We start from the raw sequence: 20,208 nt of genomic DNA on the forward strand, positions 1-20,208 counted from the left end.
AGTGCAGCCGGCCCCCCGACGTCCCCCCACCCAGCCCCCCGCCCCCGGCAGACCCCAAACCAGACCGATAACTTAGCATTTTCATTTAAGTCCATCTGACAAATCGTTTTAGACGGAGAAGGCAGCATCTTTAACTGGCCACTTTGTCAGCGCGTCTCTGGGCGCTGTAAAAAGTCCTTTGTTATCTGTGTCTAGACAGCGCGCCAGCGGGGTATTTGGTCTGCGTGAGGGAGAGAGATCTGACAAGGTTGAATTCATTTACCGGCTTATTTAAAGCAGAATTTCAAAACACTTGCTCATAAACTGTTTTCGACCCAGACGGCCCCAGCCTCCCCCTAGCCCACACTGGCTCTTCTTGTTTTATATCATTTTTTCGCCTGTTTGGGCAGTTTGCGCGGGTTGCAGCCGGTGCCCCGGCGAGGAAGAGACGCGGGGTGACCGGCGGCTTGCGGCTTTTTTTTTTTTTTTCCGTCTTTAATTGTCCTTTTTAGGACTGTCTAGACGCCCTGCAGATGGACGTTCGCAGGGACGTGGCTTTTCCTTCTGGTTATGGGACATGAAGTGGGAAGGTCGCAGCCGCCAACCCCTCCAACCATTTGACCGCTGGCCCCTTCCCCAGACCATCCCCAAACTGTTCTCGGGGGCGACTCCTCCCTCCCTGAAATGAAGCCACTTTGCCTCCCAGCAGCGTCTTCGTGTTTATAACACATTTTCTGGACTGTGCTAATTTTATACCGTCACCAACGAAAAGAGAGAAAGTGACATTCCAGCCGTCCTCCCCTGGGCGGGTGGGCAGAAGCCCCCTGCACCCCTTCCCACAACTTTCTCCACTTCTTACCACTTCTGCATCCCCCCCCCCTTTTTTGGGTGACATCCATAGACAAAACAGCAGAGGTCGGCTTTCGAAGGATGGAACTAGCAGGGTATCTTGAATGGGTCCGAGGTTATAGTTACACCAAACAGATGCATTAATTCACTTCGTTGCCATAGCGACTGGATGATCGTCGTGGGGTGAAAAGGGGGCAGGCAGTGGGGCCCAGGGCCTGCCGCCATCACCCCCTCTCCCCCTGCAGCCACCCATTGCCGTTCCTACAGGAACTGAACCTGCAAATGGCATTGCCCTGGCCGCCACCGGGAAAGTGGGCCACTCCGGCTTTCTCCTGCCTCTGTGATATTGGGGGGGACGCTTCTCCACTCCTTCCCCTGGAGGCGGCCAGCAAGCCCGTGGATTTAGGAAATCGAGTTGAATTACGTCCCGGTTGTGTTAGGGCCACTGGGAGGGGGCAGACATCAGAGCTGCCTTCTGAAGCAGGGGCTGCAGGTTGGAGAGGCAGAGAGACGGTGTGTGTCCCCCCGCCACCCCGACAGCAGACACCCCCCCAGCTCCCTGAAAACTATTGTCGCTGCTGTTGACCCGGCCTCAGAGCCATAAATTTCCAGCCTCCACCCAGCAGTCATCAATCTGCCTCAGGGTTTTACATGGTAGGGGCACAGAAGGTGAGGAGAGGGTTGGGGGCGGGCAGCGGACCAGATATCTCCTGGGATCCTGAAGCTGCATCTCATTTCTGCCCGGCCAAGCAAATCCAGGGTATCAATCTGCTTCCTTGGGGGTCGGTGGGGAGGGATGGGGAGTTTCATCGGCAGGAGAGGGGACAGGGAGAAAATACGTCTCAGCGCGCTGGGCTTCTTAGCCCAATCCTTTTATTTCTTTATTCCACCCCCCGCTCCACCAAAACAGACTGAACCCATGGGTCGGAGCAGTGTCTTAGGCTGCTATTCCATCGTGCCTGCATGGGTCTGTTACTATTACAGGCTTTGTTTGGGTCGCTAAACGAGCTGTGGGCTCTTCATCATCTTGGCCTGAAAACCTGTAGTTCCCTTCCCCTTGGAAGGCAGAGGTCGGGCGGCTGAGCGTGTCATACTTTGAGTTCTGCTGTCACTTCCACTCCCCCAGTACCATAATGTCCATCTTTATGGAGAAACATCCAAAATGAAGAAAAGGGGGCCTTTCTTGAAGAGAGAGAGACAGCAAAACAGCATCACCAAGTTGGGCATGTGTGCGGGGACACGCTGATGGCCCCACTCTGTCCACAAGGTGCCCCCGCGAGAAAGGGCCTTAGGAATTGGAATTGGGTCTGTCTTGGAGTAATTAAAGGAAAATGATTCTGTTAATCCAGTCACCAAGCCCCTGTGGCCTGGAGAGATGAGGGGGTCCTTGTTGGTACTCCCCTCCAGAACCTGTCCTTTCTCCGCACATTAGGAGTGCGCTCTTGGCTTGAGTTTTTGAGGGCCCTTTTTGTTTTGTTTTTAAATCATTGACTTTGTCTCCTGGTCTTTTTTAAAGACAGCGGAAGACCCCCTTCCCCTTAATCAGCAGCTTCTGCGTGTGTAGGGAGTCTTGACCCTGGCCAGGCCCCCCAAAGCGCGTGCCTGGCCTGGGTTCCCCAAGAGCCCGCCGCTTGGGGAATGAGATTTCAAAGTCTCCTTTTCAGAGCGCAAATCTGGGAGGCCTTATTCTTCCCTTCTCTGAAGAGCTGGAGAGGCCGGGGTTTCAAGGCGGCCTGGGTGTGCTGCCTTCTATAGGAGGAGAATTGCTGCTCATTTGTCAGGCAAAACAGATGTGGCGGGGAGACAACATCTATTTTCATAATTCGAAACAAATCTGGTGAGCCGCCTTCCTTTTCAGTGGGGCCCGCTCATGCAGAAAGCCCCACTCCAGGCAGCATTTAGCAGAAATATTTATAGCTCGTTGGTTGGACTTGCTTTCCTCCGGGATGAGCTCGTTTCTGCCGGCGGCTGGGACCGGGACCGTGGACTCTCCGTAGGTAGTAGGTGCCCTTGCAGGAATTCAGGGATTTGGTTTTTGGTTTTGTTTTCATTTTAGAAGGGGGGAGTAGGGGGGGGTCCCAGCCAGTCAGAGCTCATCAGTGGGTCCTCTCATCTTCCAAGCCTGGGGGCTGTTGGCTGAGGGGCTCTGTTTCCCGTCATTGGTTGGGGGGGCAGATGGTAGCTGAGCTTGGAGAGACACCCCCCGTCCTTCAAGCAAGCCGCTGGCTCCTCCCACACTCGGGAAGACCCAGGACCTGGGTTCCCAGTCGGTAGGGGCTTGTGCTTTGGTTTGCAAGGGAATTTGGGGGTCATCCCCCCATTTTATGGATGAGAACACTGAGGCTCAGAGAGCAGCAGCGTGCCTGAAGCCATGCAGTGAATTGATGGCAGAGGGGGTCCCCTGCCTTGGAGACAAGGTCCAGAAATGACTTGGACTGTCCAGATCCTGCTCAAGCCTTCATCCCCGAGTAGAGCTGTTGTAACCTCTGGCTGAATGCAGCTGCGTAAATGTAAATGTACAGGTTACACCGGGACAGAGGGCAGTCCCGGGTGCGGAGGAGAGGCCGTTACCTGCTCACCCATTAGCTAGTGGAGCTCCTTGGTGACTGGAAGGGCTGGGGGCGAGTGGAGATGCTGGCTCTCGAGGAGCTCAGACTCCAGTGGGGAGAGGACAGAAATGTGGTTTCAGATGCTGGTAGTGCCAGGGAGGAGGAGAAACGGGGTCATATCAGCGTGCCTGGGGGGGTCGGTGGTTCTGGAGGCTCTCAGAGGCTGACACATACCCGGACTTGAGGGGGTGGGATGCAGACAGTGGGAAGCCCTGGGGCGGAGGGTCTTGGAGAGGGGAGTTGAGAGGGGCACCTGTTGGCTGGCCGCAGATCCTGGGGGAGGTGCTGTGCAGACTTAGTCTCCTGATCTATAAGACAACGGTTGATTCAACAGTGTGGAAGTTTCTGGGACAGCTGTAAATGATACAGTTACGCAAGATGCGTTCGTCGGGGAACTGGGTGCAGGGTGTTTGGAAATCTTCCTATTCAATTGCTTATAACTTACGTAAATGTACAGTTATCTAGAAGAAATTTCCTTAAAAAGAAAGTGAGGTCCGGGAGGGCCCTTTTGCTTCTCATTGATGGGACCACCTTGTTGTCATCGTCACTCCAGGCAGGAAAACCTCGGATCACTTCTCTCTCCTTGTCACCTGCAGATTGTACGAGTGGGGTCTGAGGGCTCTATTGCCCTGGCAGGAAGGAGGCCCAGGTGGGGGTCCGGGGTCCCTCGGGGTCTAGGGCAGGCCACTGGTCTGGAGGGCATGGGGGATCCCGGTGGCAGCGGAAACCTCTGGAAGCTAGTTTCTCATGACCCCCTGTGGGGGTTTCTCACCACCACCCGAGATGGATGGCACACCCTGGGAAGTTGGCAGCGAAGGCGCCTCCTCTGTGCCCTGCTGGCACCTGGGCGGATAGGTCTGACCCATGGCAGCCCACGTTGTGGGCCCATCTGCGGTAGAACCTGGGGTGGACAGGGGAGCAGGGCTCCCCGGCACAGGGCTGGCGGGAAGCCTTTTAGCCAGAGGACTGGCGGTGGAGGTAGCCTCGCAGAGTTCCCCAGCCGGACGGAGCGCTGCCATCAGGGGCTCACTGGTGCCACCGCAGCTTTCCCGGAGACTGAAGGCACTTGGTCCCCAGGAGGGCCCTGAGCTTACAGCCTCCCGTGTATGTGGGTGAACGAGCTCCGGGATAGTGACTGCCCTTGGCACCAGACGCAGCAGCTGGGGGTGTTACAAAGCCCGGTTTTCCTACAGGTGGACCGTCCCATCTCAGAAACCCTCCCCCGCTTTCTCATGGATCGGAACCCCACAGATGGTTGGTTTTCTTCTCCTTTCTGCGGGGGTGGGGGGAGCTGTACACAAGGTGTGCGTGGGCATGGGGCCTGCTGTTCTCCTCGCTCACCCGTACTCTTCCATAAGCATCCATGAGACGCCTACTGTGTGCCGGGTGCTTCTGCCGAGATCGGGCGCAGTTTGGCAGCTCCAGCCTGCGGAAAGGTACAGTTCGTGCCTTTCCCCAGATTCTGTGCTTTCAAATCCAGTTTTTAGGCTGGGTTGTTTTCTTCTTCTTTGGAGCAGCTGCGTGCCGTGGCAGTCTTTGCCACTGTCTCTAGACGGGGGCCAGATTTGGACTCTCTTGGTGCCTGCGGTTGCTTCTCGGGCGGGTCCGGGGCACTGGGCGCCGTGCCGCCCTCTGTAGTCTCAGCGTTGTTGACATTCGGGTGGGGTCATCCCGTCCCGCGGGTGTCCGGGGCACTCTGGGTGTTTGGCGGCTTCCCGGGCCCCGGACCCCCTAGATGCAGGTAGCACAGCCTCCCCGTTGGGACATCCCCAGATGTCGCAGGGCCTGCCCTTGCAGTCGCTGAGCGAGGGTGGGCAGGCCTGGTGTCTCTTCGTCTATCAGATCCAGGTGACGACAGGACACCTCACCGTGGCTGGTTGGGGACTTGGGTGATAGGACGCATCAAAAGCTCTTCGTGGCGCCTGGCAAAGCCGTGGCAGCTGAAACTGCCCGCTGGTGTGTCTGATGGGCAGAAGTCCCTCTGTGCGCTCATCTGACCAGGTTCCTGGGGCGTCGGGGGGGCTCCGCACTGCCTGTTAGCACCCCCTTGTGAAGACGGGCAAGGCCCTGGCGCCCACTCTCTGGGGGGAAGCCTCCCGCTGACCGTGCTCGGGTACAGCGGTGCACCAGGCCCACGCCCGGGGGACCAGGAGGCTGCCCCCCGCTCCTGGCTTCACCAGGGTTGCTCTTCTCTCTGATGTGTCCTTTTCTCATGCAGCCCGCATTGGGACTCCGGGCCGCTGCCTCCCACAGAGATGGCTTCCGGGGTTTCTACACGACCCGGTGTGCCCGGCTTCCCCCCTCTTCCTCCCTCTTGCACTTACTCAGTTAAATAGTAGGCTCCAGCCCTATGCTTTGGCATCCCGGAATTCAGCTGCGAGTTTGCTAGAACAAGCGGCCTGTGCTAAAGGAGGGAAAGCCTGACAGAGATTGGTCGGTCCGAAGCAAGGCGCTTCTGAGAAATACGGAATCTTGCAGCCGGGGACCCACCCCTGAAAGCCTGATTCAGTCTGGTGGACGTGGGGGATGCAGGGCTCAGGGGCTCACGCTCAGAGCTCCCACGACAGCTCTGATGCGCGGCCTTGTTCAGAACATCACATCGGACCGTGGTATCTGAATCATTTGCACACTCCTTTTCTGCCTTGCCCGTGAACATGACACATGTTCCTACCTCAGGGCATTTGCACTGAACGTCATTCGTTCAGCCAGGTGTGTTCTTCCCCCAGCCCTCCCCACCTGTCAGGTCTCAGGTCACCCCGACACCCCATCCAGGGGACTGTCCTTCCCAGACACTCTGCTCTCCACCCCCTCGTACGCGCTGCCTAATGCTGGGAACGGTTGGTGCTTATTTGCATGTTTGCTCACCCATCCTTGGGCCCTGTAGGCAGCGTGAGCCCTGTGGGACCAGACATGTGCTTCTGGCCAGCTGGCACAGGCCTGATGCGGCCCTAGATGTGGAGGGACAGGCCCCAGCATTCCTGGCATGCCCACTTCAGCTCAGTCCAGGTTTCTGAGAAGACAGGTGAGCGGTCGAGCGGCCTTTCAGAAGACACTCCGGTGTCTTCGGAGATGCCTGTATAGCTGGAAGGTCCCTGCAGCTCCTGATGCCTCCGTGCTGAAGGGGCCTCTGGCAGCAGTCACTGTCGCTGGTCATACACGGACACTTGACTTGGGGATGCGGTGACCCACTGAGACGTATTGGGGATATTTAATTATATTGGTGGTGCCATAGTATTTTACATTGGGAGAACCCGGGCTGCTCTCCTTCGCCTTGGCCAAGAAGCTGGAGGATCTTTGCCCTTCGCTAGGGGGAAGCCACTAGCAGCCGGTGCTTAGAGGTTATTTAAATTCTTTTTTCTTCGTTTCTAAATTTTAAATGGCATGTTTAGAATTTAATCTTCAAACCTGGGAGCCAGACCTGCAAGTTGAGAGATGACAGCCGAGAGATGGTTTCGTTTGGCTGGCTGCAGCCGCCAGATGGCAGATGCTGTGAGCGGGAGACGGGAGGGAGGCCGGGAGAGGGGAGGCGGCTTCTGTTTCCGCTCTTACCCCCCCACACCCCACCCCCAGTGCAGCAAAGCCCCCTCCTAGTGCCAGGCCTGGGCCACACCCTGGGGAATCCCTTGGGCCTGCCGGCCTTGGCCTCCGCCAGGGCAATGCTAGGGCCCCAAAGGACAGGGTCTCCCCCCACCTTTGTACTTTTCCCTTTTTAAGAAAACTTTTTGTTTTGATACAATTGTGGATTTGCAGCATTTGCAGGAAATAATCCGGAGAGCGCTCGTGAACGTGGCACACGGCTTCCCCCAGTGGTAAGGGTGTGCGGAGCTGAGGTACAGTATCGCGGCCCACAGAGCCGCCTTCGGTACACCCCATCGACCTCACTGCCCCGTCCCCAGTTGACGCGCACTCATCGGAGCGAGTGTGTGCGCGCGTGCACACACGTGCGTGTGTCGGGTGTGTTTAGCTCTGTGCCGTTTCATCACACGTGTCGGTTCCAGTGAGCCTGCCGCCGTCCAGATGTGAAACCGCCCCATCATGAGGACCTCCTCGTTCCTCCCTCTGTGGCCACCCCCACCTCCCACCTGTTCCGTCCCTAACCCATGGTGGCACCGTCTCATCTTTTCGTCTCTGTAATGTGATTCTGAAACGTTAAATAAAGGGAACCGTGCAGCGTGTGGCGTTTCTTGGCTCGGCCAGTTCTCCGAAGATCCCTCCGGGTTGTCTCATGGACCCACAGTGCGCCCCTTTTCTTGGCCAGTGGCGTCCTTTGAGCTGGAGATGCCACGGTGAGGGGAGGGCGTCACCTGTTGAAGAGCAGCTGGGTGAGTCGCACCTTGGGGCCATTACAAGGGCGACTGCCGTGAACACTCACGCATGGGTCTTGGAGCAGGCGCAAGCCTTCCTTTCTGGGGATCCAAGCCCAGGAGTGTGCAGCTGTGTCATCGGTAGTTGCACGTGTAGGTGTGAAAGACCCTACTTTCCGTCCACACCCACATACCCTCTGGCCTCTGCGGAGAGATGAGACTCCCACAGGAGGACCTCGGACGTGAACGCCTTCCTGCTGCAGGTGGTCACTGTGGGCCGTGCCGGGTGGTTGCCACTGGGGAGACCACAAGACCAGCATCAGCAAGGCCTTCTCGGGGAGCTTGCTTGCCGGTGAGTTGGAGTCCGTGATCAGCAGGCAGGCACGTTCCTGAAGGAGGGAGTCGCTCGTAGTAGCCAGCACTCACACGGCGTTTCTACGTGCCACGGGCTTTCTGGGTACCTTGCGATCCTCGAACAGGCCAGTGTGGTGGGGCTGTCGTTCACCTCATGGTGCAGATGAAGAAGCAGAGGCACAGAGAGCTAGAATGAGACAGAACTAGGAAAATCCAGGCCCTGTCGGTACACTGCATCGCCTCTTGCAGCCAGCACAGGCCATCAGGGGATGCAGAGGTCAGAGGTGTTATGTATTTGGATTGGGGCATTTGGGAGGCCTCCTTGACATGGTAATATGGAAGGCCATGAGAAGATTCCAGGACAAAACTGCACATGCAAAGGTCCTGGGGTGGGAACAGGAAAGAGGCCAGTGTGGCTGGAGTATGGTGAATAAGGGAAGGAGGTGGGAGGTTCAGAAAGGAAGTTGAGCAGGCCTCCGTAGGGTTCTAATCTGAGCGTGAGTCAGTACTTTGATCGATATTTTTAAAAATTGCTCTGGCTGCTGTATGCAGAATAGACTGGAGGAGGGGAGTTCGTGTGCCATGGAGGAAGTGGGGATATGGGGAGGACACGTAGGTGAAGTGAACCCTTTGGTCTTGAGGGATGACCCCTGGGTGTCCTGCAGCTGTGCCCTGAGAGGACAGAACCCCCCACCAGCCACCCACCTTGGGTGTTTGTAGCCAGACCTTGGGCTGCCATGTAGGTCTGTCTGCCAGTGGATTTTTCTTGTTGTTCTCTTCCCCTCTCTCCACACTAGCTGTCATCATACAAATTGAATTTACATGCTCAGTATCAGCCACTCCAGATCATTTAATAAATGAGCACTGACATCTTCGTACCCCTTGTGCCTTGCCCAGTCAGGTGAGTGGCCTGCTTTTTAATCTAATGGGGGCCACCGTTTATTATGCTCTTGCTGGGTACCGGCTAGTGTTGGTAGAACTCTTATACCTCTGCTAGCTCTGTTAGTCCGCACAAGCTTGGCCAAGTTATGCGTTATCCATCTTTCTGATGGGGGAAACTAAGTCACGTGGGCCAAGTGACCGCTTGAGGGCACCCACCCAGGGTGTGGCAATGTCTGGATTTGAATCCAGAGCTGGACCGCTCGCCTCCCACCGTATTGCTACATCCCTGTCTCGGAGGGCAGAAAAGGCACCTCCGTGAGCTCCTTGGTCCTACTTTGGTCTTCCCAGCTGTTGGGATTTTCCCGCTTCTGGAAGGTGCTGTTTCAAAAGGAAATGATACCGAAGGTGGGAACAGCCTCACCTGTGGGGTGGGGATGGGAAGAGGCGCTGGTGTCTGGGAGGCTTGTAACTGCCCCAGGGAATGTGTTTTGACTGTCGCCTGAAAAAGAAAGAGGAAGAACTCGTCCAGAGTCACAGGAAGAGTTCTGGCAGATTTAGACCCCCAGACTGTCTCCCTCCCTCTCTCACGTGCGCACGCGCGTGCGCGCACACACACACACACACACACACACACGGGAAACACCCAGAAACACAGACACCCCGAGACAAGCACAGAGGTGATCACAGATGGGAGACAGGTGCATGGATAATCTCAGACACCCAGCCTCCCAGACCCTCAGAGAGAAGCAGGGGCTGACATTTGCTCTCCCACCTGCTTGGGGCGGGCTGGGGGCTGGGGTGGCCCTGCGTGGGTGACATCACTCTCCCCACGTGAGCTCCTCCCAGGCTCAGGCCCTGTCCAGCCGTGTGGTCCATGCAGCAGACCACGGTCAGCGTGTCCAGCCTTGTTTCCTAGAACCTCCCCGCAGGGCCACGTGAAGTTGTTTGAGTGAGCTGGGCGTGTGGTTCTGCCCCTGCCAGCCTCAGCTCCCTTGTCCTTAGCTTACGGGGACACGGGACCAGGGCCGTCCTGGAGAGCTGCGGGAGGCAGCGGTGAGGCCCCAGAGCCATGGATACGGGGCAGGTGACGCAGCAGGTGCGCACTGTGCTGCTGTCCCCTCCCGGTTAGAAGACAGTAGGAGACTTCTGCTTCATCATCCGTTTATCCCGCGTAGAAGTCCAGCCAGGTTTTCCGGGAGCACGGATTCGAATTGTTCTGCCTCGGAAGGGACAAGGCAAGATAGGATTTCAGGTGCTTCCTGCCTGGGAGCAGCTCGGCTCCAGGGTGGGCCTGGCACATGGTGGGGGCACAGGACGTACGCGCCACTTGAGCAAATGAATGGGAAAAGCCCCTGGTGTCCTGCATAGAGGTCGAGGCCCTGCTGCTGGCTGTCCTGTCCTGAAGGGGTGCCTGAGGGACGATGTCTCCCTCGGTCTGTCCCCAGCCCCCACCGCCGGACAAGTGCCGTCCATAGCTGGTAGCAGAATTCGCCCCACTTAGCTCCTCTACCTGGTGTCCTCTAGTCAGCCGGACTTGTTCTAACAAAATAGCCACCGTCTGGGGGCTTGAACAGAAGTATATTTTCTTTCTGTCCTAGAGGCAAGAAGTCCAAGTTCAAGTTGCCAGCAAGTTCAGTTTCTGGGGGGAGCTTTCTTGCTGGCTGGTAGGGGACTACATCCTGTGTCTTCACACAGCCTCGTCCATGCGTGCTGTACAGGGAGGAAAAAGGAGCTCTCTGGTGCCCCTTCTTATGAGGACACTGATCCTGTAAACTCAGGCCTCTCCCCCCACGACTTCCTATAACCTTCCTTCCTTCGAGACCATCTCCAAATACAGCCACACTGGGAGTTAAGGCGTGGACCTAGGAATTGTGGGGAGAGGGGATGGGGCACAGATACCCAGTCCGTAGCCCGAAGCCTCCTTCTGGTCCAGTCAAAGGATTTGGGAAGCTGCTGGACACCGCGGGCTCTGCGGGCTCTTGTGTTGGGAGCAGTTCCCATGGCAGGGTTTACCAGGAGCCATTTTTCCAGGGAATTCGGTTCCCAGGTTAGCTCCAGGAAGGAGGTCCCAGATAGCAGTGAGGGCTGAAGGTAGAGGAAAGAGAGAGTGCGTGATGCATCCGGGTCTACACCTGGAGCCCCCGCCCGGCTCTGGAGGTCAGGATCCTTGGTTCTCAGGTCCTAGTTCTTCGCTGCCTGAGAACCGTGGTGGCCCTGACACCATCAGTCAGGGGGACATAGGGTCCCAGGACAGTGGCCTGGACTTGGTGGCACAGTAGTAGGATGCAGAAGTTGTTCTGGGGCAGCCAGGGCTGGGCTTGATCTTGGCCATTGGGCTACCTCCCTACCTACCTGCCCTTGCCCTGGGTGAGACCCAGAATAGTTGGGCCCCTCTAGTCTTGCAAGGAGGGAGCCGTTGACAAGTGGCCACAGACCAGTCACAATGTGGCCCCGGGTCCCGAGAGGCGCTTTTTGTCAGAGAGGCTTGGAAAGGGCGCCTGGGCTTCCTTCCCCTCCCCTGGGGCTGCCATCCCAGCTCCCGTCGGGAAACACTGGGCTCTTGAAAATCGGTAATTGAGAGAAACATCTGCTGGTTTTCAAGGAACACACGGTGCTCCCCCGAGGGGCCAGGGCGAGCGGGAGCGGCGCTGTCAGCCGCACGCGGAAACAGACGGGCACGCGCGTGCCTGAGTTGTTTTTGTGTGTTAGGATTCTAAGAATTAAAATGATCAACGTTGGCCATAAACACGCTAACGGTATAGAAACACAGAGAAAAGAGCACGGTCTCTCCCCCTTTCAGAAGTAGTCATGTTAAACGATTTGATGATCATTCTCATTTTTGATGTGAAAGTGGGTCCGTATCATATTTGCTGCTCTTGTTTCAGGATTTCTCCTTGAGAAGAACTGCAAACATCCTTCCAGCATCAAACTTAGATCAGTGGTTTTCGGCCCATTTTCTGCCCCTGCCCCCACCTCCCAGGGGACGTTGGGTGATGTCTGGAGGCATTTTTAGTTGCCACAACTTAGGGGTGATGGTGTTACTTGCTTCCAGTGGGGAGAGGGTGCTGCTAACACCCCCTGAGGCCCAGGACGGCCCCCACAGCAGACAGTGTCCAGCTCAAGACGTCAGTCATGCCAAGGTTGAGAAACACGATGGTGGATTTATATGTATTTTGAATGGCCCCATTGGGTCCCGTAATGTGATGTCCCAAGGTTTGTTTGGTCTCTGATTGTTTACTTTTTAAAAAGAAAAAAAAAAAACCCTACAGAGGTATCCTCCTACATCCTTCCCTCCGGCCTTCTGTGCCTGTTTCCGTCGGATGCAGTCCTGGAAGTTGAACTTGCTGGGTTGCAGGGTAGCGTGCGTCCTCCAAGAAGACTGTGGCCATCAGCACTGCCGCCGGCGGACAGACTCAGTCACCCGTGCGACCCACTGCCCGCTTGCTCCCTGTTCTCCTCAATTAACAGAACGCGTTTGATTTATTCTGAATAACTTTCCATGGCACTTCCACGATGTCCAGTGGCAGAAACCGTCCTCTCACCGTGAACTCACTCCGTTCTGCCAATAACTCTCGAGGGGTGACTGATATTTTGCTGACAGTGGGTGTTTAAAGATGTTCGATGTCAGTGACAATAGAAAAAAAATCTCATTAGTTCTCTCCATTTGGATAATAGCGAAGAAAGATAAAAGGCACGGCTTTGTCTTTTCTGAGTGAAGGAGCCGGGGGTCAGGAGGCTTTGCTGTCCCTGGGGTTCTCACGCGCGCTCTTAGCCCCGGGCACCCCCCCATTGGGCAGCTGCAGCTGCCCAGTGACCTCGGGGCATGGGGGGTGAAGCCCCAGAAACATAGAAACAGATGAGGCTCTGCATTCCCCTGCCCCCTTGGGGCAAGGGGCACTTTACCCCCTGGCCTGAGTGATCCTTCTGCAACTAGGACAAGATCCCATACCAGTTAATAGGAGACCTCCCCGCAGCAGGATATGTGGCTGGATTGGCGGCCACTCCAGGGATGAGGGTGTCCTTTTGGCATGTGTATTGCCAAGGACAACGGAGGTGGACCTGGCTCACACCTTTCCCTTGTCCTGGAGGCCACTTCAGCCTTCCATCACTGGCTGACTCTCTCCCTTTCCCCCGGTCACACGCACATCCGCACACAACACTTCCCTGCTGGGCATGTCCCCCTGCCCCCCACCCCACTGCCGGGCTCCAGAGCACACCACTGTCTCCCACTGATTCTCACTTGTCTGGCTGCCCTCTGGCCAAGTGTGTCTCAGGATGGGCATCCAGGACTCTGCTCCAGACTCCCTCTCACCCCCTCTGTGGGTCCTCTGCAGGGCAGCCATGCCTGGCCATCTTGTTCGGCAGGTGTCCTGCTGGTCCCCGGTCTGGGCAGACACAGCTGTCGCCCACAGACATACATATGCGTCCTAAGTTTCACTTTTATTTTAAAATATATATGTTTGCTCTCTTTCAAACAAAAACCGACTCATCCTCTCTGGTGGCTTCTCTTTCATCTGGCCGTCTTTGGTGCCGGTGTACACAGAAGCTGTGGCTTCCTGGGGTTGTGTCGGCCCCTTGGGAGGACATGTAAGTGGTTCCTGGTGATTTTTGCCCTCCTGTGCAAACCTGCAGTGGCCATCTTGACACTCACCTGTGCCCACAAGAACAAATATGAGCATTTATTCAGCGTATTTCTTGTGTACCGTATCACAGGAAGGTTCTAGGTGCTGGGGACAGGGGGTAAGCTGTCGTCTTGGGTGACAGTGACCTAGTAGGGAGAGGCTGAAAGGAAATGGTTAGATCACAAATAGCATGGCAGAGTAATGTTCTGATGAAAAGGAAAGCAGGCACAGGGCATAGGATCCTGGGGCTTGGGGCTTGGGCAGAGCCCTGTTCCAGACAGGGTGCCCGGGGATGCTCCCAGAGGAAAGGACATAGCAACAGAGGCTGGAAGGTAAGGAAGGGAACAAGTATGTGCATGGGGGAAAGTGATCTTTCCCAGATAGCAGTAAGGGCACATGCAAAGGCCCTGAGGTGGGGCCGTGCTTGCTGGTTTTATTGACCATGTGGTTAGAGCACTGTGAGCACGAGGGAGAGTCCCAGGAAAAATTTACGTGGGGGAGAGTGCTCAGAGTTGATACGCCAGGTCGAGTGTTCACGCTTGAAAGTTCTGAGAGCTTGTTGGTTTCCCTCTACATCCGTGCTCCCCATTTCTGCCGTCCATGAGCTATAGCGCTAGCCGGGGCGACCCACGTTGGTGAGCCTTTGCCAGCCACAATGGAGTCAGACAGCCCTAGCCCGGGGTATGCGAGGAGTGGGGGCGGGCGTTCCCCAGGGCCCGCAGGTCTTGGTTCGAGGGGTTCCCTCCTGGAATCGTTGGCTCCAGGTTAGCAGATGCAGATCGTGCCACGGCCATGGGAAGAAGGGCGGAGGTGGTCCCTCTGTTTTTCTCCCAGATGAGGACATTGAGTGATTTGCCTGGAATCACGGTAAATGGCAAGACTGGGATTCAAACCCAGGAGTCATTGGGTCAGACACGCTCGTAACCAGTCTTCTGGGATTTTATCATGACCGGGAGTGCGGGGAGCCCCAACCCGTTTGCCCTCACTAGCCAGCATGTGACTTTCCTTGAGGCCACCAGACAGCACCAGACAGTATCACAAGGCTACGCGTTGGGCTAACGGGTGCCAGACGCCCGACTGCACGCTTGGCACAGAGGAAGCACTTAGGAAGCGGTTCGGTCTGTTTTTAAAAATACGAGAATACTGGCCTAGATTTGCTGCCCACCTCTCAAACCTCAAAAGAAAGATTCATTTTTCCCCCCTATAAACGGTCTTACCCTAAGAAACAAATGTGCCGTTGAGGGGTGTTTGAAATGGCACCAGGAGTGATCAGAAAGTTATTCCTTTGACGTCTGGTTCAATTTTATTTGACATTCTAGGTGGGGAGGGAGCTGGGTCCTTATTCAAATGCAGGGGGGGTCGTTGGGGGAGGGGGGCAGTAATGATGTGGCTGGAACCCCAGGCAGGTCGGGGCTCTGCTGAATGACAATGAAGCCCGCCCCAGTGGGTCTCATCCAGGCAGGTCTAACAAGATTAGATTTTCATAAATTTCAGACAGTGCCAATTCCTGATTCCTTGGTGTGCGGCCGGGAGGCCAGACAGGGCCGCCTGCACCGGCTGCTTGTTAACCGGGAAGCAAACTGGGTCCCCTCCACTGGGAGTAGACATGAGGGGGGGTGGGGAGGGGGTGGTGGGGGGTCGTCTGGTCTGGAAACCTCCTGTGGGCTGTCGGGAGCCAGGTGGGCTGAGGTCCAGCTCCCAACTGCTACTCTGATGATTAATCAATCGAAAACTTGGTGACAGTCACACTCGCTTACTAGTACCTATGCGGGGGGTGGGGGAAGGGGTGGGGAGCGTGTTCTCCTGCAGTGCTGTGTGTACGAATATCACGTTTTTGCCTAGTTCTGCACCCCGTCTGCCGCTGGGAAATGGCCTGGGCTCCTGGGCTTTGTCCCGGTAAGGCTCTGTCCACTGAGAACACAGGGCCATAAACTTGTGAATTCATCTTTACCTTAAGTAACCAGGTTAGGAGCACAGGCTCCAAACCACAGAGGCCTCGGCGGTCCCTGCCACGTGGTCACCGGTGGAAACCACAGATGTTCTATCACACTGAAATCTGCCAGGTCCTGCTTAATGCCGTACTGTCCCCGCGTCACAAAAATAATTCCGTATGCTCTTGCCGTATCGCCAGTCTGGTTGAGAGTTTGATAACTGTTTTTAATATAATTGGCTTCCTTCTTAAGCCACAGTTTTATTTAATTTTAATTGGATTTTAATTTAAAGGCCATATTCTGAGAGAGCATCCTGGCTTCCCCAGTGGCCGGCGCTCCAGCTCAGGGAAGAGGAGAATCGGGCGCGGCGTGGATTCGGGGCTCTTCTCCCACTCGGTTTCGGCAGGGCAGGTGCTGCAGCCCCGGGGGGCTGTTGTGGGAATTGAGAGAGGGAGTCCCGTCCTGGCCGGCGCTTGGCGATCGTATAGCAGTGGAAGAGATGGGAGCTGTTAGGGTCTGTACTCGGTGCCATGAGAGGTGCCCGGAGCTCCCCTGAGTGCCTGGTGTGACCTTCCTGACTGTTCTGTGATTTTCCTCCACTTTAGGGAGGGAAAGGGGGGCGGTGGGTGAGGTGGGTACCACCTGCCGCAGATACTGGCCGCGTGGACCGCTTGGTGGGTGATGCTCTGGGCTGTCCCGCCCCTGCCTGGCAACCGGATCCATTCCACATGAGCCCTTTGCCGGATCCAGGGTGTTTCTGAGCTGAAGGTCATGCTCGGCCCTGTGGGGTGTGGGGCCGCTGGCTGAACCGAGCCGTGAAGGCACGGCCTGGGAGTGCGGTCCTGGGGTTGTGGGTTGTGTGGCCTCTGGCCAGCCATCTCCTGTGTCAGCCTCCTTCTCGTGGCCCGTAGAGCAGGTGTGGAGTGTGAGCGTGTTCATATCTGCTTCACAGAAGGACGGTGAGGTTTCACCAAGGCGACGCCCGTGGGCGCATCAAGGGGGCACTGGTCGCACGCCGCCTCCGTCTGGGGTCAGGCGGGCTGGAAGAAGACCTGAGATGGGCACGCGGACATCTCAAAGTGACTGTGTCTGTCTGTGGAGGAGAAGACAAAAGAGAGGGTCAGGCTACTCAGAGGAGGCAGACGAGCCTGTTAATTTGAAATTATTCACCAGGAAAGAAGACGCTAAATTAAATTAGAGTGACCTTACTTTGCATGCAGAAGATGGGCTTGGCCACCCCCGAGAGCCTGCCGTGTCTATCACCCACCCCAAGGGGGAAATTAGGAAGAAAAATGGCAGAGCCGCTCTCCCTGCCCTCCCCATAGCAAGCAGGCCTGACTCCCAGAACACAATGAGGGAAATGTGTTTCTTTCCCGACGGCTCCTGTTGGTGGCCAGGCTCTTGGAGCAGGAGCAGGGCAGGTGCTCCTGAGTCCCTCGTGGCCTAGTGTCTGGCTGTCCCCTGGGGTGACCATATTGGACTGACCTCACTTCCAACCCCCACCCTGGGGCAGAGGCCAGTCGGGCGCACCCGGCCGGGCAGTCGGCTGGGCAAACCTCTCAGCATCTATAGCACATCGGCCTGATTGAGGGGTGTCGGCAGTTGTGACGTGGGGACAGGGGAGCCCTCTGTGTCCTGTCCCTTCGGAGCTCTTATGTTGACTGCACCTCCCCGAAGGCGGGTTGTCCCTGGGGCTCTCGGAGGTCCGCACATCCAGCATCACTCAGGGAGCTGGCAGGTGCTCCGGGTGTGCGGAGGGGAAACTGAGAAATGCTTTGGGAGAGCTGCAGGAATTTAGTAGAATGAGACGGCCACGGAGGCTCGGGGTTGAAGGCCCATCTCGGCTCTCCTAGTCTGGGCATCCCACTGCCCTGCGTCTCCATATGCTCGTCCGTGTGGGGAGGCGGGTCCGTGCGGCCGTCGTCGCCATTGGTATCATAGTAAGGTTCTAGTGACTGTGCTGAGGTCGGGCTCTTGACCAGCCCGTTCGCCCCCTCTTGCTCCGTCCTCCTCTGTCTGTGACCTGGCTTTGGGCGTGACTCCTGCGGTTACAAGAGACTTGAAAGCCAGGGACGGGGGCGGGCAGTGGTAGGAGCCACTCCTCTGAGCTCGGCGCTGGGCCTCTGGTCTTTGTGCAGGTAGAGGGGACATCTGTCAGACTGAAGGAGCTGAGGCGGCGTCAGTGTGGCCCTCTGTCTGCCCTTAGCAACCGAGTCCCTCGGGCTCCTCGAGTGGCTGGAAATCCCCAGGCCACTGCCCTGCAGGCTTCAGCCTACCCAGGGCTTTCAAACTCTTCTAAGACAAAACAAAACAAAACTCCTGAATGTGTTGCCAGTTAAAGGCCAGGGAGCTTCCTAGACGGTTCCTGGTTCTGGAGAGATCGGGAGGTGTGACCGCACGCAGCCGGCTTGCCTGCGGCACCGACCCGTTCGGTGGCTGGGGTTTCCACGAGTCGCGCCTGCCTGGGGAGAGGAGGCTGAGGCTTGGTCTGTGGTGCCTGCCTGGATGCGGGAGAGGTGCCGAAGCCTGAGCTGCCCAGCAGGGCCCCGCAGACAGCACAAGCTGGTAGAAAGGAGGCAGCCGCCGCCCGCAGCTCTGTTCCTTGGTGGGGGGATGATGGCTGGGTGGGGGGCACATATGGCCCACAGTTGGCCACCTCTCCCAACAGGTGCTTTCCTGGCGCCTTTGCTGGAGAAGCGGGTTCTGCCCCCCAAAGGTGGTGTCTCCTGGAAGAAGCCCCCTGAGGGAAAGTGCATGGAGGTGCTGTCAGCGGGACCAGATCCCCTCACCCCACGGCCAAGGCCAACACAGCCAGCCCAGAGGTGTGCCCTGCCTTACGGGTTGTGTCAACCAGCTGCTGGCTGGGGTCCTCTTCTGGACCCCTCCGTGCCCCCCCCATGCCGCTGGGCCTGGGGCTGGGCTGGGCCTGAAAGATCCGGCCCAGCCCCGCTTAGCACTCTCTGTGTGGGCTTATAGGTTTGGGCTTCCCTTGTTTTGCTGTCCAGGGATGATGGGAGCCCCCCATTAATCACAGTCACGGAGGGAGTGCTGAGTGCCAAGCGTCTCATCTACACACCACCACCCGGGGCCCATAGCCTCCTTTGACCTGGGGAAGCTGGGATGGACCGGGAGGTGAGGTCCAGGCTGACACCCAGTGAGCCCAGGACCCCTGATGCAGCTGGGGCAGGGCTTAGGGGCCCTCGGGGTCCCCCTCCTCTTCTGGGCCTACACCCAAGCTTTTGGCTTCCAGAATGTAGCCTAGAAATCAGTCATGGCTTCTCTTTTTCTGAGTTTTCCTGCCCTTCAGCCTTGTGGGTTTCCTGGGGTTTGTGGCCCAGGGCCCGGGGTAGTCACATTCGTGTTTTTAGGAGCGTTGCGCTCCTTTCTGGGGGTGATTCTCTCCCAGGAATGTGTTCTGCCCTTTTGGCCTGGGCCGGTGGGGTCAGGAGAGCTGTGGAGGGCTTGTCCACCCCCACGGGCATGCCCGAGCCTCACCCGCTGCCCCTTTGCCATCCGGCTGCCTCAGCTGCTGTCTCTCCGCTTCCTTCTGGGTCCTGGAAAACACCAGGGGGAGGGCCGGGGCCTGGGGCTAGGACAAAGACAGCCGGCCGCACACCTCCCTTGTCCAGGCTGGTGCGGGCAGGTCCTTGGAGACAGCAGGGGGAGGGGGCCGAGGGGAACCCACCACCCTGATCCTGGTTGGGGTGAAGAGTGCATGGGGCTGAGGGAGGGGCCTCGTCGGCCCCTCTGAGGAGGGAGGGCGTGGGGGTTGCACAAAGCAGGCCTGTGTGTCCCCTGAATGGACAGCTTTATCCAGGGCCCTAACAGACAGGGCCCTGCCCTAGGGAGCCAGACCAGACTGCCCAGGCGCCGGACCAGCCTGTCTGGGGAGGCAGGGGGTGTGGCCGCTGTTGCTGGGTCCGAGGGCCTGCCTGCCCTCCTACAGGAAAGTGAGGGTGTCCCTCCAGTGGTTCCACCCAGGCCTGCCCGATCTGCTGCTGGGCAGGGCCCCAGCCTTCTCAGCTCCCAGGATCCGTCTCCCCAGAGTCCCTGGCCAGGTCGCCCTCCCTCCGGGGCTCTCCAGAGCAAGATGGGACGAGGTCTCACCTGGGAACCAGAGACAAGGCCCAGGCTCCAGGTTGAATTCCTGGGTGCACAGGAGGTCGTCCAGTGGACGGTTGCGTGAGAGGAGCCAGCAGCTTAGGACCCTTGGGCTGAGAGTCTGTCACTGGACCTCTGGACCTTGCTGTCCTTGCCTGTGAGATAGGATGATGGAAGTGTCCCAGACGCACACGCAGCCCTGGACAGGGATTCTTCAACGCTGTGGCGTTGACCCATCGTTCTTTGTCATGAGGTGCCCTGGGCACTGTAGGAGGTCCCACCAGATGCCCGGAGTGCCCGGTGTGACAGTCGCCAGTGTGCCCAGAAACTGCCCCATGTCCCCTGGTGGGCAGACTCACGCAGCTTGATGATAGCAGTGGGTGTGAGCAGTTGAAAGGCAAACACCGGTGCAGTTGGGCCAACGTAGAATGTGGCTTGAGAAGGTGGTGCCCTGGGGACCTTCGTGGGAGGAAGGGGGTGGCCAGGGCTTTGGAAAGGATGTTGGGGTGGGGGGTTCTGTGTGGAGAAGCTTCCACTGTTTTGAGAACAGTAACGTTCCCACATAGGACGCGTTGCT

The 20,208-nt window shown here is 57.4% G+C and overlaps 1 protein-coding gene and 1 long non-coding RNA gene across 2 annotated transcripts in view; both read left to right on the forward strand.

Annotated features, from left to right (window-relative positions):
- PMEPA1 (prostate transmembrane protein, androgen induced 1) overlaps nt 1-20,208 on the forward strand; it is a 50,666-nt gene that overhangs the window by 22,719 nt on the left and 7,739 nt on the right.
- Nucleotides 6,409-7,263, forward strand: LOC116880100. The gene is made up of 3 exons (XR_004385161.1): nt 6,409-6,459; nt 6,827-6,926; nt 7,188-7,263. It is a non-coding gene; the product is annotated as an uncharacterized LOC116880100 (long non-coding RNA).

Source organism: Lontra canadensis, unplaced genomic scaffold (assembly GCF_010015895.1).
Source record: "Lontra canadensis isolate GAN:19392208 unplaced genomic scaffold, GSC_riverotter_1.0 scaffold65, whole genome shotgun sequence".
Lineage (NCBI taxonomy): Eukaryota > Metazoa > Chordata > Mammalia > Carnivora > Mustelidae > Lontra > Lontra canadensis.